Below are 16693 nucleotides of genomic sequence, written 5' to 3' on the forward strand. Positions count from 1 at the left end.
TGGCTATGTATGGAATAGATAACTAATAAGAACCTGCTGTATAAGAAATAAATAAAATTCAAAAAAAATTGAAAATGATAGGATAAATATAATATTCAATGTGTATCATTTATATTATATAAATTATATGTATTATATGTAATATATATACACATGACTGTGCATATAATTATGATATATAAACTCATGTATTTGGGTTTCCTAGCTAGAACTGAATGTGCTTCCATAGAATAATTATCGTTTAAAAATTATCTGGATTGAATGTAGAGAGACACTGAAAATGAAAAGTTTTATGCTATAGTAGTAAACGCTAAAATTCATCCCCCCCCCAAAAAAAAGAACCCACTGTATAAAAAAATAAAAGAAAAGAAAATTCAAAAAAAGGTCTTTGAAGTGTCTTCAGTCTCATGGGGCCTTTCTTCCTGTGTCAGAAGGATGAAGGGATGGGTCAGCTCCTCCAGGATTCTTACCTGTTATTTCAGAGACTTAAGAACTTACATCGGAGCTTTAGGTCTCCTCCATGTGATGGGATTCGCGGCAGGGCCTCGGTCTCTCTGGGTGGAAGTCTACGGCTGGGTGCAGCAAGGGGTCCTTTATTAATAAAAATGAGTCAACAGGAAAGGCAGGTGCAGGAGTCAAAGGCCAGCTTGGTTTGCGGTAATGGTGGACTTGATGATGGCAAGATTCCATTTGGAAGAATTGCACGGGTACCTGGTGCCTCAGGAGACAAAGCATTTCTCACTTGAGCTGTTTCTTACGCAGATTTGTCAGAAATGCACTTCACACATCGCTGTGTGGAAAACCTAACCTTACTTTTTAAAAAAATATTTATTTATTTATTTTTGGCTGCGTTAGGACTTTGTTGCTGCGCGCGGGTTTCCTCTAGTTGCGGCAAGTGGGGGCTACTCTTTGTTACGGTGCATGGGCCTCTCATTGCGGTGGCTTCTCATTGCGGAGGCTTCTCATTGCGGAGCACAGGCTCTAGGCGCGTGGGCTCAGCTGTTGTGACTCGCGGGCTCTAGAGCGCAGGCTCAGTAGTTGTGGTGCACAGGCTTAGTGGCTCCGCGACATGTGGGATCTTCCCGGACCAGGTCTCGAACCCGTGTCCCCTGCATTGGCAGGCGGATTCTTAACCCCTGCGCCACCAGGGAAGCCCCCGTAACCTACTTTCAATGGCAAACCCACCATTAGGATACTGATTATGATAGTGACAAGTTCAAGACGTTTGGAAGTGTTGACCCTTATACAAAAGAGCCCCAAACCTTCAACTTTTTATAACTAACTTGTATTGCTCTCTCTGATTATGGAGTGATAGAGTTAAAAAACATTTTTTTAAAGTTACTCACTTGGTAATAGTTTTACTGTCTCCTTCCAGACTATTCATCTGTCCGTTTGTTTCTCTTGGTCCCTTTTAATCTGCTTGTAGCAACATCCCTCTGACCTGTTATCTTTGATCTAGGGTTAGGCTGAGAAACCAGACAACCAAACTTATTACAGTCGCGTGTGAAGAGTGGCCTCAGGACAGATAAACGCTTAGCCGGTCAATGCTGCTCTTAGGATAGAAGTTTCTAGAGTGGCCTCAGGACAGATAAACGCTTAGCCGATCAATGCTGCTCTTAGGATAGAAGTTTCTAGAGTGGCCTCAGGACAGATAAACGCTTAGCCGATCAATGCTGCTCTTAGGATAGAAGTTTCTAGAGTGGCCTCAGGACAGATAAACGCTTAGCCGATCAATGCTGCTCTTAGGATAGAAGTTTCTAGTGGATAGTAGAAGAACCTTTAGGCTGTGGGATCAGATAGACCTTCGTATGAATTGCCTCTCTGACTCTTACTGGTATTGGGAGCTTCAACAAATGACCTTATCGTACTCAGCTTCAGTTTCCTCAATGTAAAATAAAAATAATAACACCTAACTTCCATGGCTGTCGTGAGGATTAAAAGAAATAAGACGCCACGTACCTGTCAGTGTTTGGCTCACGGCGGTGCCTTGGTGAACACTGGTTCCCCCCTTCCAGGCATCATGATGCTGTGGAAGGAGAACGCCTCTAGGACCGAGGTTCTCAAACTTGAACTTGCACCAGAATGCCCTAGAGGGCTTGTGAAAATACCGGTTGCTGGGCCCCACCCCCAGAGTTTCTGATTCCATCAGAGAGGTTGGGGCTCAAGAACTTGCATTCTGAAGAAATTTCTAGTTATGCTGGCGCTGCTGATGCTGCTAGTCTGGGGCGGGGAGGGCACAGTGGGCACACGCTGAGAACCTAGAACTGGTCCAGGAGATCAGCAGACTTTGGTCCAAATTCTGTTTGGCCACTCGGTAGTTATGTGCATTTGAACAAGTCATTTTTCTTCTCTGGGCCATGACTTCCTAGCCCCTCATAGGTTTGAGATAGATACCTAGCATGTAATAGGTCTTCATCAATCTTAACTTTTCCTTATTTGAGGCAGGATCCCTTCCTGTTCAGCTTAAGGACTTTAGTGTCCCAAGGAACAACCACAACTAGACAATTTTGTCCCTAAAATTATGTACATCTCACCTTAGACACTTTACAAGGAAGACCTCTGTCATTCTCTCAGGAGGAGCAAAAGTCGACTCTGTAATAAGTAGTAAATATGGGTCCTGTCTAGGTGGCTCAGTTTTCCACCTGTTGACCTTTTAGGGGAATGATGGATTGATTACAAAATATTTCCCCCTACAGACTAGAAAATGTTTTGCAGGTGGGTACATATACATCAGTGAGTACTTGTTCTGTTGGATATATGTGTGAGGCAGGCTGTAGGTTGGGGACAGTTATCTAAACTCCCATCTTAAAGTGTACTCCTCAGTGGCCAAGCAGGTACAACTCTAACTGGATTTATTCTGTTCAAATGACACACTCTCCAGGAAAGAAAAAAGAAATGTTTTTCTGCTGTGAAATTGGTTTGCTGGTGACCTGCCAAATGGAAGTCTTATCGTAGTAAATACATCAACTTTAATTATTCATTTCTATTTGCTTGAAGAAATATTTTTATGTGACATACATATGTTCGTACACTCCCTTGTTGCAGCAATATGAACTAAATAAGTCACTTTCACACATCAATACAACTCCAAGAGTTATGATCGCTAACTTGTGTTCTCTGTACCATTCACACATTTTCCATTCGGCTGGAGAAAAGGTAGTGTCTGGGTAATGGGGAAGAATTATGGAGCAAAAGATGAGCATCTTTTCAGGGTGCTTTCAAGTAAAGGGAAAAAAAGCACAGGCTCCCATCTGCTATTACCGATGAACTGAAACATCTCTATCGACAGATTCAGTAATGTACAACTGGTTCTCCAAATTCATCTACTGAATCTACAGAACCAAAAGGAGATTTCAAGTCTTTGCAGCTGATCTGCAAGTCACCTGTGGCAGACACATCAGAGTCTGTTCCGCCATCTGGTGTTCATGCAAGGAAACGTTCAGCGAACCGAGTTAAACTGCCAACGTTTCATACATTATTGGCAGCTGTGAAATGGTTACGATCTCAGGGAAAGGCAATTCCAGCCCCTCTGCCAAGCTCTGGTAGGAGGCTGTTCGAGAATATCTATTAAAATTTAAAATGCACACACCCTAAGTCTAGTGATTCCACTTTTAGGAATTCATCTTATGAATATGTTTATACATGTGCACAAGGAAATAGGTATAAAGGTGTCTCAGAAGCATTGAATGTAATAGCAGGAAACAGGAAGCAAGCTAAATGTCCATCCCTAGGGTACTAGTTAAATAAATAATGATATACCCACACAATAGGTCTAGCATGTAGCTGTTTGAAAAATAAGGCTAACCCTCCTACACTGTTGGTGGAAATGTAAAGTGGTTCAGCCACTCTGGAAAACAGTATGGAGGTTCCTTAGATAACTAAAAGTAGAGCTACCATGTGATCCAGCAATCTCACTCCTGGACATATATCTGGAGAAAAAACATAATTCGAAAATATACATGCACCCCTATGTGCAATAGCAGCATTATTCACAGTAGCCAAGACATGGAAACAACCTAAATGTCCATCCACAGATGAATGGATAAAGATGTGGCATATGCATACAATGGAATATTACTCAGCCATAAAAAAGAATGAAATAACGCCACTTGCAGCAACGTGGATGGACCTAGAGGTTATCATACTAAGTGAAGTAAGTCAGACAGAGAAAGACAAGTATCATATGATATCACTTATATGTGGAATCTAAAAAATATGACACAAATGAACTCATACAAAACAGAAAGAGACCCACAGACGTAGAAAACAAACTTATGGTTACCAAAGGGGAAAGAGGGGGATATAAGTTAGAAGTTTGCGATTAACGTATACACATTACTATATATAAAATAGATAACCAACAAGGACCTACTGTATAGCTCAGGGAACTATACTCAATATTTTGTAATAACCTCTAAGGGAAGAGAATCTGGAAAAAAGATATATATGTATATGTATAACTGAATTGCTTTGCTGTACACCTGAAATTAGCACAAGATTGTAAGTCAACTATGTCTCAATTAAAAAAAAAACTTTGAAAAATAAAATAAAATGAAAAAAAATAAGGCAAATCTATATTAACATAAGGCAAATTTATAAGCACTTGAAATTTCCAAAGAGATTTATTAGCAGAAGCGAACCTCAAGCTGGTGAGTGTCGCCGGGGAAATGGCTTTGAGCTGTCCTGTTACTTTACTCCTTTCTTCTCCCATCCCTCCGCCCCCAGCCATGTATGGAGCATGGACTGTGTGTCAGGCACTGTCCTAGGTGCTGAGTGTGCGACAGGTAAAGACAGAGTCAGTCCTGGCACGGTCTGCACCCTAGGTGGGAAGAGAGACAATGATAAACAGAGTATCAAAGGTAATTTCAAGTGTCCATTAAAGTGGCAGAGGAGGTAAAGCAGGGCCGTGTGGTGCCGAGTGAATGGGGGACAGAGTGGTCTTTTAGCCGGGCTTGTAGAAGGCACGAACCGCAGGTGATGAGAGGGAAGACAGCACAGAAATTCAGGAGAAGGGTCTCCAAGCACGGAGAACAAGTGCAAAGACCCTGGTGAGTTTCAGAGAAAGAAAGAAGACTGTGTATATACTCCCAGCGTCATCCCTTCAGCCTACATGTGTCTCTTCGACTCCAGATTCTTCCACCCAACTTGGCTCTTGTAGGTACCCAAGTTTATCAGGTAAAAACCAACCTCGAAGTCAACCCTTTACGGGTCTCCCCATCTCAATAAATGGCATCTTTATTCTTCAATTGCTGAAGCCTAAAATTAGGGTCATTCTTGACTCTTTTTCTGGAATCTCACATCACATCCATCAGCAAACAACAATGGCTGTTTCTTTCTAATGGAACTGAATCTGATCACCGCACACCACTTCCATTACTACCACCTTGCTGCAAAGAAGCATTATTGCAATCGCCTCAGCAGTTGTTAGGGTGTTGGCTGTGGCGCGGTAACAGAAATATCATCCTGGCTAAGATGTTAACTAAAAAGATGGCCCTTCCAATAAGATAGCCGTCTTTTTCTCTCTAGCCAAGAAGTAGAAGGCTCTATGTTGTGAGATCATCAGAGAACCCGATTCTTTCAATCGTGTGTCTCTGGTATTCCTTTAGGGACTGTTCTTTTCTTCACGGTTGAAGCAGGCCCACTACCACTCCTATTCCAGTCCACAGACAAGGAGGGAAAAAAGTGAGAGAGAGACTGAGTGTGTAGGGGAAGGGCCGCTTCCTTTGTAAGGAAGCAGCCTTGAAGTTGACTGTATCCCTCCACTCACATCCCATTGGTCAGAACGCGGTCACATGGTCAAGCCTAGCTGTAAGGGAGTCTGAGAAACGTAGCATACAGGGGGACAGCCAAGGGCTCTGATTAAACTTGGGGGTGTTCTTAGACTAAAGTGAATAGGGGAGAAACTCTAGCAGTCTCTGCATCCACAGAGATGCACCCCCAAAACCCTCCTTCAGGGAAGGACTTGTTGCCCACCTGAGGGGAGGGTGGCCAGCACAGGGTCTCCGCCGTCAGCTCCCCTGGGGCTGCCTCCCTGCAGACTGCCTGACCTGAGGTCACACCCTGTCTGGGCAGCCTGCATCCCGTGATGGGCAAGTAGGGGACACACAGGCCCAGCCGTCTTAGGGCCGGCGATGCCTGCTCCAGAGCCCTCGCTGGGTAGCCCAAGGCTCGCTGGGCTTGAATTTCAGTTCTACTTCTTTCTCTGTGGAAGCATCTGGAATTTCTTCAAGCTGGAACGGCTCTTTCCCCTACTTAATCAACCTACAAGCTGAGATTTACAGAGATCTTGTGAACTTTATCCTGCGCTTTCTGGCCAATGTGTCGAGCTCTTTTTGAGATCAACTGTCCACATTCTCTCCTCTGTGCAAAAACTAACAATTTATGAAATTTTAAAAGTCTTCATCCAATTTGTTGAAAGTATTGAGTAGAATAGGACTGGGGACAAAGTTCTATAGTTTTCTTCTGGAAAGTTTCTCTAACTTACCAGCTTTTCATAAAATGACCTGAGAGGATAGAAGAGTGTATTGTTATGTGTGTAGTGCAAGGACCCTTGGCTCTAGGGTTCTGGTAGATAAATGAAAGATTTTGGAGCAGCGCAAATATAAGAAGGGGGGCATTCTATGCTGAAGAATCTAACATGAGCACACGTAGAAACAAAGGGAAATCACAAATACTGTTGACAGGTTAATTAACCAGTTGGATTTATTTTTACCTAGGAGACCAGGGAAATCGTCCCTAAAGGTGCTTGATGTATTTGTATATATTCATATAATGAGATGCTTAAAGAATGTTTCTTAAAAATCCATGATCTTCTTAAGGGGTTCATCTAAATCAACATTGTTGAGTGTCCACACTCACTTTAAGTTTGAAGATTTAAATTTAAAATAAGCAGCAAGGGGCTTCCCTGGTGGTGCCGTGGTTAAGAATCCACCTGCCAATGCAGGGGACATGGGTTCGAGCCCTGGTCTGGGAAGATCCCACGTGCCGCGGAGCAACACAGCCCGTGCGCCACAACTACTGAGCCTGCGAGCCACAACTACTGAAGCCTGTGCACCTAGAGCCCGTGTTCTGCAACAAGAGAAGCCACTGCAATGAGAAGCCCGCGCACCACAACGAAGAGTAGCCCCCGCTCACCGCAACTAGAGAAAGCCTGCGCGCAGCAACAGACCCAACGCAGCCAAAAATAAAATAAATAAATTTAAAATAAATAAATAAAATAAAATAAACAGCAATAGGTCGTATTGCTGGGGAACATTTATGCTACTTATTCTCTTAAAAATAGTAAACCAGGGCTTCCCTGGTGGCGCAGTGGTTGAGAGTCCGCCTGCCGATGCAGGGGACGCCGGTTCGTGCCCCGGTCCGGGAAGATCCCACGTGCCGCGGAGCGGCTGGTTCCGTGAGCCATGGCCGCTGAGCCTGCGCGTCCGGAGCCTGTGCTCCGCAACGGGAGAGGCCACAACAGTGAGAGGCCCGCGTACCGCAAAAAAAAAAAAAAAAAAATAGTAAACCATTCCCCAAGCTTTCTTTTACTTTCATTTTATTTATTTGTTTGTTTGTTTATTTATTTATGGCCGTGCCACATGGCATGTGGGATCTTAGTTCCCAGACCAGGGGTGAAAACCCGTGCCCCCTGCAGTAGAAGTGAGGAGTCTTAACCACTTGGCCGCTAGGAAGCCCCTACTTCCATATAATTTAGACCTATCAGAGCTAATCAAACCTCCTGGGCTTTGGTTTCTTCGTATTATAGCTATTGAGCAGAACTTTCCACATACAGTTTGTATAAGCTACTGCGAAGCCAGCTAATAACACTGTATCCCAATTCACGTTTCAGCATCTCACTCCCAAGGGTACCATCAAGAGATAAGTCTTCAAATGCTTCGCTAAAATGGAGACACATTATTGCTAAAACATTTCCCCTTATTTACTAACATAAAATGAAGTCAGAACTAGAATTAGGCTTAATTTGCTGTAACCTGTTGGAAGAGATCACACATTGTTTTTTAGCGATCATTTCCCATTCATTGAACTGCACATGAACCGTCTTGGTTAACAGTTCTTACCACCAGGCTGTGGATTTATGTCAAACCTACTGAAGCTTGGTCTTCACAGTCTCTTGGTTTTCCTCCTGTGTCTTCAGGCATCTCTCTTGTTTATCATTTTAAAAAATTCCTTTTTCTTCCACCATGAAGTGATACAAACACACTACATAAAATTTGTAGATAGAGAAAACAAGAAAAAGATCTGTTCCTAAATGAATTACTCTTTATATTTTGGTGCATTGACTTCCAGCATTTTTCTATATATTTTCTTGACACAGATCACAATGTTGTACATATATGTCTTAAAATAAAATGTCCGTGGTACTAGATGGGCTTCCTTGACGTCCTATAATGTAAAGATTGATGACAGTGACACTGAGGTCACAATTACAAGTTCATGCAACCTGGGATATATTTTCCTGGGTTTATAGCCCCGAAATGCATTTGGGATGGCTGGTTACTTATATTACTTTCTAGCAAAGCTTCAATTCCTTCTTCATGATGTCCATTTTCCTTTTTTCGGTGTGAGTATAATTTTCTTTGCTGGATAAGCCAGAAGAAAACAAAAAATGAAATAATTCAGTTCCCTCTTTGTCAGTTAACATGACACTGTGTTTAGAACCTTCAAACATTGTCAAGTTGGAACATAAATTGGGCTAACCTTTCTGGAAGGCAGTCAAGCCATTTATGTATCAAGATTCTTAAAAATGTTTTGCCCTTTGTCCAAGTAATTCCACCTCTAGAAATAAGATCCTAAGGAAATAACTGATTCAAAGATTTTGCAAAAGAACTTAACTGTGGTGTTGGTCATAATGGTGAAAGATGCCACCTACATGTCCCAAAGCAGGAGATGGTTGAAGTATAGATGGTGGAAGGTTATGTAGTTACTTAAAAAAAAAAGCGTGTCTTTAAAGCATAAAATAATGGTCTAGGAAAGCACTTATGATATGAAAATCAAACACAAAATTGTATTCTGAATATGATACTGATTTTGACTTGGTTGTCTTTGCAGCGTTGACAAACTTCTCTCATCCCGCACTTAGTTACGTCAGCTGAGGTCCTGACATTTTGCAGACTTGCTTTATGCTGCACGTGGATCCATTCTGAGTAATATTTCCCTTCTTCCATCCTTTTTTATTTTTATTTTTTAACATGGTCTTTTTATATCTGAGCTCATCAGAGAACTTCTTGGAAGTCGTATTAGTTTTCGGGCTGCCTTTTCATTTTCTTCTATGTCAGTTCATTAGCGAATGCATTTTCAGCATTTTGTTCTCAGGCCCTCATCTGCTAACCCTCATTCCCTTCTAGAATCTCTAGTGATGAGATCATACTGATCTTGTCTTTGGATTTCTTACAATATGTTTTTCTACATAGTGTATGACACTTGTGTGTAGGGTCCCAGGGTTCTCTTCTTTGTGTTCCAAAGTGTAATGAATGGCCTTTTGTCCTAACCTGGGACTTTGAGTGAAGCAGGAATAGGGAGGGAGCTGGGAGCTTTCCCTCAACCCACACGTCAGGGCTGGACGGAGGGCTGAGGAGACTGAGGTCTGGAGGGCCAGGCCAGGGTTTGTAATGACCACTAGACGTTACCTGGGTGAAAATTTGACTCCACTGAATCTCGGGGGGAACATCTGTAGTATTTTCTATACAAATGTGAGTTCCTGCAGCAGGGAGTCTGACGATTTGGTAAATAGCTCCCAGGAACGCTCATTTAACATACTGGAATTACATCCCTACTTCTGTGTTTGTGGATTTTCATACAGACATATCTTATTTTTTTATTTTTATTTTTGGCTTTTTTTTTGCCGTGCTGCGCGGCTTGTGGGATCTTAGTTCCCTGACCGGGGATTGAACCCGGGCCTGGCAGTGAAAGCGCTGAGTCCTAACCACTGGACCACCAGGGAATTCCTGATACAGACATATCTTATTTTTTCCCCAAATGTGGAAATAGATTTTCTGTCTTATCTATTGATAAGATTTTAAAAATCAGTGAAAGCAAAATAAAACAAAAATCTGACATATTAAAAAAAAGGAAGAAAGTAAATGCCCGTACTCCTCTGCCTAGAGATAACTGCTACTCACACTTTGCAGTAGGGTACGGAATGTAGCTCTTTCTTTTTGTCTTTTGTTCTCTATGGTTTCTAGTAACGAGTACCAATTCACGGAGTCTCATTGAAATCTATTAGTTTTTTGGTGGCTTTGTGCACAAAAAATTATGCTTTTGTGCAGGAATTTCCAGAACTTTGGGGTAAGACATCTGAGGCATCGATATTACTGCTGAGAAGAATGTTAACGACAGCTAAATTTCATCAAGCACTCAGTTTAAGCCAGGCACTTTGTAAGTACTCTGCATGCATTCTAATTTAATCCTGACCACAAGCGTGTGAAGTAGGTTTTATTTTCACCCCCATGTTGGAGATGAGAGCTTAACCGTAGAATGTGACTTGCCCAAGAGGCCACAGCTAGTAAGAGGCGGAGTCATGACTCAAACTCCAGTGTTCCCTGATTAAAGCCTCTGGCCCCAACCAGGACATCACACTTCCTCCAAGGTGGTGGGCTTGTCCTCTTTCTCTGATGGAGTCATCCTATGAAGAACCAAATAATGTGCTCCTTTTCTCTGTTTGTTTCCCATTCTCCTCCACAGACTCTGTATCCCAACTATAGGCACTTTTCATATACAGCTTAAAACCTGAACATCTGGTTGATGAATCCTCCCAGCAAAATTCCTTCCAGTTTCTGAGTAATATCCTCAAGTCCTTTGCTAAAATTCCACTCTTCTGGCATCTCAGGCCATGATTTGGGAAATAAAAGCCTTCTCTGCAAAGCGCGCTCCAGGAGAGCAGCACATCTCCTGTGTCATCACGGCCAGGTGTACACGTGGGCAATTGCATAAAAATGTCCCTCGCTCACTAACATGCAACATTGTGCAAGGTTGGTTTGGAAAGTGAGAATGGAAGATAGGATCAGTGTGAGACATACCAAGGGTTTTCTTTTTTCAACCCCTTTCTCTCCCATTCTGCCCACTTACCCCAATCTGTCGTATATGCCACTGTTAATATTCTTTCCGAAATACACACTTGACTTTGGTCCTCCCTTTCACTGCAAACTCTTAAACATGGCATATAAAGAGCTTTTGTCATCCAGATCCTACCTCCTCCCAGCCTCACTTCCCACTCTTCCTCACCTGAAACGTTCTGCTCCAGCAACATTCAGCTGTACTGCTGCTGTTGGGGTTACATCCTGCTGTCTTACGCCTTCCTGCTTTGACAGCTGTCTGGAACACCTACATCCGTATCATCTCACCCCACTCCACCTCATGCCCTCTGAACCGCTAAACTCAATGTTCTTTAAGACATAATCCGAGCGAAATATCCTCTGTGAAATGTCGGCAGATGCTTCTAAGGAAATTAAGAACCTTGGACTTTCATTTTTTCATTTGTAGCACCGTATCTCAGTCCTAGGAAACTGTGAACTCCTTACAGGCAACAGTCAAGTCTTGTGTATTTCTGAAATTCCAGTGTCAGCCACCAAGTACAGCTTAACGAGGGCTTAGGAAATGTTTGCAAGAGAATGAATGAATATGTGGAACCTGGGAAGTAATTCACAAGCGATCAAGGAATCACACACTACAGAAAGTATAAAAAGTAATCTCACGTTGGCAAGAGAGAGAATTATGTGGTGGAACCTTATCAGTTGAACTTAGGTAAATACTGACATGCTGAATCCATGGGTCTTAAGCCCCCACTGCAATCATAATTACCTGGGGACTTTAAAGACGCCCAATGCCTGGACCCTTACCTGTTGAATTTTTCTATTTTTTTAAAAAAACAGTCTGAGAGATTATACTGTGCATCCAAAGTTAAGAATAACTGCTCTAGATAAAAATAGAAATTGCAGTATATAAACGTATTAGTTTCTGCCAGGTGAAAGCTATTTGCAAGTAGGGGATCCCAGAATTTGCACAAAGATGTCTCAGTGCAGACTTCGGCTGACTACACATTTCTAGACGTATATAATCGTGCCCACGAAGCCCTGGGACACGTTCCTTTATCCCCTCTGCAAATGTGCTCGCAGCTCCTGATAGACTTTGCTGTCATAGGAGCAGAAAGGCATTTGCATCTTTCCACTGAGAGCTTTACTGGTGGATGTTAGCTGGAATCCCAGTCCATAAAGAGACAACATGCAAAGCGTTTTTTAAAATCTAAACCGTTGCTAAATGTTTAACGTTACGGTCAAAGTCTCTGCTTGTGAAGTAAATAAGAACGTTTTTGAACCTGTGATGCAATGGGATTTCAGGACTACGAAACCTTGAACTCTGAGTCTAGGTCTCTCTAGTGAATTTACAAAGTAGAGTAGGAAAGGATATAAAGTCAGTAAGAATTTTTCCGCATTTTAAAAGATTGTGATAGAGTTGATGTATGATGTTATGCTAGTTTCAGGTGTATCACATATGATTTGATATTCGCACACATTGTGAAACGATCACCACAGTAAGTCTAGTAGCCGTCTGTCCCCATACAAAGTCATCACAATATTGTTGACCATATTTCTTACGCTGTATCCCCGGGGATCGTTTGTTTTATAAGTGGAGGTTTGTACCTCTTAATCCCCTTCACCTATTTTATCCCCCTCCCCAGTCATTAAGAATTTTAAGTACAAGGTCCTATGTCTCTTGTGAAACAAATGTTGTCATGTATTCTTCAACCTAAGTGTCTATGTGGTTCTGTATCCTTGTTCATGGTTAATAAAACGTAATATCCTAAGTGCAACATTAAATCCAAGGGTTGGCTTCTCTTTAGTGCTGATTATAAACCCCAACAACACAAAGCAGGCACTTGATGCGTCAGAATTCCTTGGATTTTTATCTTAATGCTTTTTCCATTTGCTCTGCCAAATCACACTTTAATGGCAAGTTTAAATGTGTCTTTAAAATGTCATTTCACATTGATTCTCAGCCAGCTCTTCGGTCATTATATTATTGTTACTGGGATGTGAGCTGCACCATGTGGAGAGGAAGATAGACCAGACTACACATCCACCAGCTGGTGCTGAAGTTATAGGTGAAAATACATCACAATCTAGAAGATGAATGATTGTATCTCATCTTAAGGCTCATCACAAAGGTTTTTCATTAGACCCATGTGTGTGTGTGTGAGGGTTCTGGGAACATTTTGTAATTCTCAGACATGTTCAAGTGGCAAAGCACGCAGGACTAATAATAATTATAATTTATAAATTGTGCAGATTACCATCCATTATGTTTGTATTTACTTTTACAAAGAAGGGAAAGCTTTACTAGCCAAAAAATTTTAAAAACGCAAACACTTGACTCTCCCTTAAAGCTGTCAAGCTAAGTTTGATTTAGTTGTTTCTTCGTTTTCCTGCTGCTACTATTTTTTGCATCATTTTCCAAAGTTCTGTAGTTGGCAAATAGGAGCTGGTTGTCGATGTTTCAAAAAAAAAGTTTATATAATAATCTCATATATTATATATTAATATATATAGTATATATTTTATATTAATAGAATATAAACATAAACCTAAAACTGAGGAAGTTCTGCCCACTGCATTGATTTTTAGGCAGTGATGTAAATAAAAGTTGAGGCCTCATATGGTCCAGTTAAGACCAGTATCTTTTTAAAAGTGGAAACCACCAAAAGGACATGCATTCTTTCCTGTTTTTAGTTATATTTTTAAACAATTTCAAACATACAGAAAAGTTCCAAGAATAGAACAAAAAACTTCCATATACTCTTAACCCAGAGACCCCCTTCGAGTTTCACCAAATGTCCCCTCAGGCTCTCATAGCAAGAGCGTCATGTGGTCCAGTCACTTCTCCTGACTCCCAGGCTTCCTCAGTCTTTCTTTCCTTTCATGGCCTTTGCCTTTTTGAAGATTACAGGGCAGTTGTTTTGCATGGTGTCCTTCAAGTTTCTCATGACACAACCCGGGTTATTAGGTTTGGGGCAGGAATATCTCAGAAGAGATGCTGTGTTCTTCTCATTGCATCCTATTGTGGGGGAGCGGGGTGGGCACACAGTGTCAGTTTGTCCCATTAATGGTGGTGTTAATTTTGATTATTTGATTCTAGTGGTATCTGCCAGGTTCCTCCACTATAAGTTTATTCCTTTCTCCTCTCTTTGTAATGAATTATTAATTTATGTGGCAACACTTTTAAGACTATACGAGCATCTCATTTCACATCCTACTAACACCCCTAGTTTTAGCATCCATTGATTTTTTTTGCCAGAATTAAATATTTCTATGATGAATTCCAAATTGTGATTTTCTAATTCCATATTCCTGCTATATTAATTAGTTGGCGTTCTACTGTCAGGAAGGACTTTCTTATCTTCCCATCTATTAATGTGTTTGTTGCTATCAATGTAGACTTGTTGATTCCTGTTTTGGTCAATGGATTTAATTTGTTACTATGATTATTTATTTTACACTCAAGTTGTCCCGTATTTGACTAATGAGAGTCCCTTCAAATGACTTCGGAGGTCTTTCTAACGGGTCCCTGCCATTCTCTGAGCATCACCTGAGTTGTTCCTCACCCCACGTTCCAGGCTTATCTTGCACTTACCCTGCCCCATTCCTAGAATCAGCCAATTTTCCAAGGAGCCCTGGCACCTTGCAGTGGAGAGTTGTATTTAGAAACCAAGATCTAGGCACTAGGTGTGCTCATTGCTACCGGCTATACTGCCATTCCCAGGCTATCTTAGTCGACAGAACTAGGAATTACATGTATACAGATGTACGTATGTACACACATGCACGCACCTTCTTATCTATATTTATTTCTGGATCTGTCTCTATGTAAGTAAAGTTTGTACTGATATATCCACTTGCAATACACCACTACAGGGTTTATTTGGGCTTCCGTTCTTTCCTTATTGCTACTTCTTTTCATCAGTAAGGAAACTGACTCCCATTAGCCTCAAGATATGTGCTTGTTTGCTCAATCCATTGTATATGCCACTCCTGTGACACCACTGGGCTGCCATTCTCACAAGGGCCACTCTGAATATCCCACTCAGGTCCACCCCATGAATTTGGAATGGAATTAGGAAGGAAGGAAGGAAGGAAAGAGGAAGGGAATAAGGGAGGAAGAATAAAAGGAAAGGAGGGAGGGAGGAAGAGAGACATGCATTTTTTAAATAAATATATATATATATTTAAAATTTTTTTGGCTGTGTTGGGTCTTTTGTTGCTGCGCGCGAGCTTTCTCTAGTTGCCACGAGCAGGGGCTACTCTTCGTTGCAGAGCACGGGCTCTAGGTGCGGGGGCTTCAGTAGTTGTGGTGTGTGGGCTTCAGTAGTTGTGGCTTGAGGGCTCTAGACACAGGCTCAGTAGTTGTGGTGCACGGGCTTAGTTGCTCCACGGCATGTGGGATCTTCCCGGACCAGGGCTCGAACCCATGTCCCCTGCATTGGCAGGCAGATTCTTAACCACTGCACCACCAGGGAAGTCGGTGCATTGTTTTTAAACTGAGGTATAATTAATATATAATGAAATGCACAGCTCTTAAATGTTTAGTGGAAGAGTTTTGATAATTTCATGTACCCAAGTAGCAACCACCTAAAATAAAATATAGACTGTTTCCACCCTCTCCAGAAAGTTCCCTCATGTGAGGAAGTACACCCATCAGCAAGCATCATTAAAACCCCCCTCCTCGGGCTTCCCTGGTGGCGCAGTGGCTGAGAGTCCGCCTGCCGATGCAGGGGACGCGGGTTCGTGCCCCGGTCCGGGAAGATCCCACATGCCGCGGAGCGGCTGGGCCCGTGAGCAATGGCCGCTGAGCCTGCGCGTCTGGAGCCTGTGCTCCGCAACGGGAGAGACCACAACAGTGAGAGGCCCGCGTACCACAGAAAAACAAAACAAAACAAAACAAAAAAACCCTCCTCATCACTGGTCCTCCCAATGTCTATCGTTCAGTTTACAGCTGCTGCCGAAACTGCTCTCCTCTATTTCAAACTTCTCCAGGTTTTCTTTTCCTGTTGTGCAGCCCGTGGCTTTCTCTCTGTTCCTCCACCCACCTCACATCTTTATTATACAGGACACCTTGGCCCTTTTCATTCGTTTTCTCTCTTTTCCCCCATCAAGGGAATTCTCCACAATAACACAGAGCTTGCGAGCAATCAAACATAAATCCTTCTCCTTAGAAAAGGAAGGTGGAGTGTGCGTGTGTGTGTGTGTGTGTGTGTGTGTGTGTGTTTGAAGATTGTGATTTAACCACAAAGGGGAAGGACCCTTGTTTTATGTTAGTGGCAGTACACTGTTCTCCTTATCACGGAACATCGTGAGTGTGTGTGAAGATTGTGATTTAACCACAAAGGGGAAGGACCCTTGTTTTATGTCAGTGGCAGTACACTGTTCTCCTTATCACGGAACATCATGTGTGTGTGTGTGAAGATTGTGATTTAACCACAAAGGGGAAGGACCCTTGTTTTATGTCAGTGGCAGTACACTGTTCTCCTTAGCACGGAACATCATGTTCATTAGCAACATCATTAAGAATCGCTGTCTGACAAGAACACTTCTCAAACTGATGTGTCCCAAGGAGCTTTAGGCCTGTGGATATAAAACACCATCACCCAAATGAGAACAAGCAAAGGCTATGTATTCAGAGCTTGCTACCGGAAGGCAGTTAG

The sequence above is a fragment of the Orcinus orca genome, chromosome 19, assembly GCF_937001465.1.
Source record: "Orcinus orca chromosome 19, mOrcOrc1.1, whole genome shotgun sequence".
NCBI lineage: Eukaryota > Metazoa > Chordata > Mammalia > Artiodactyla > Delphinidae > Orcinus > Orcinus orca.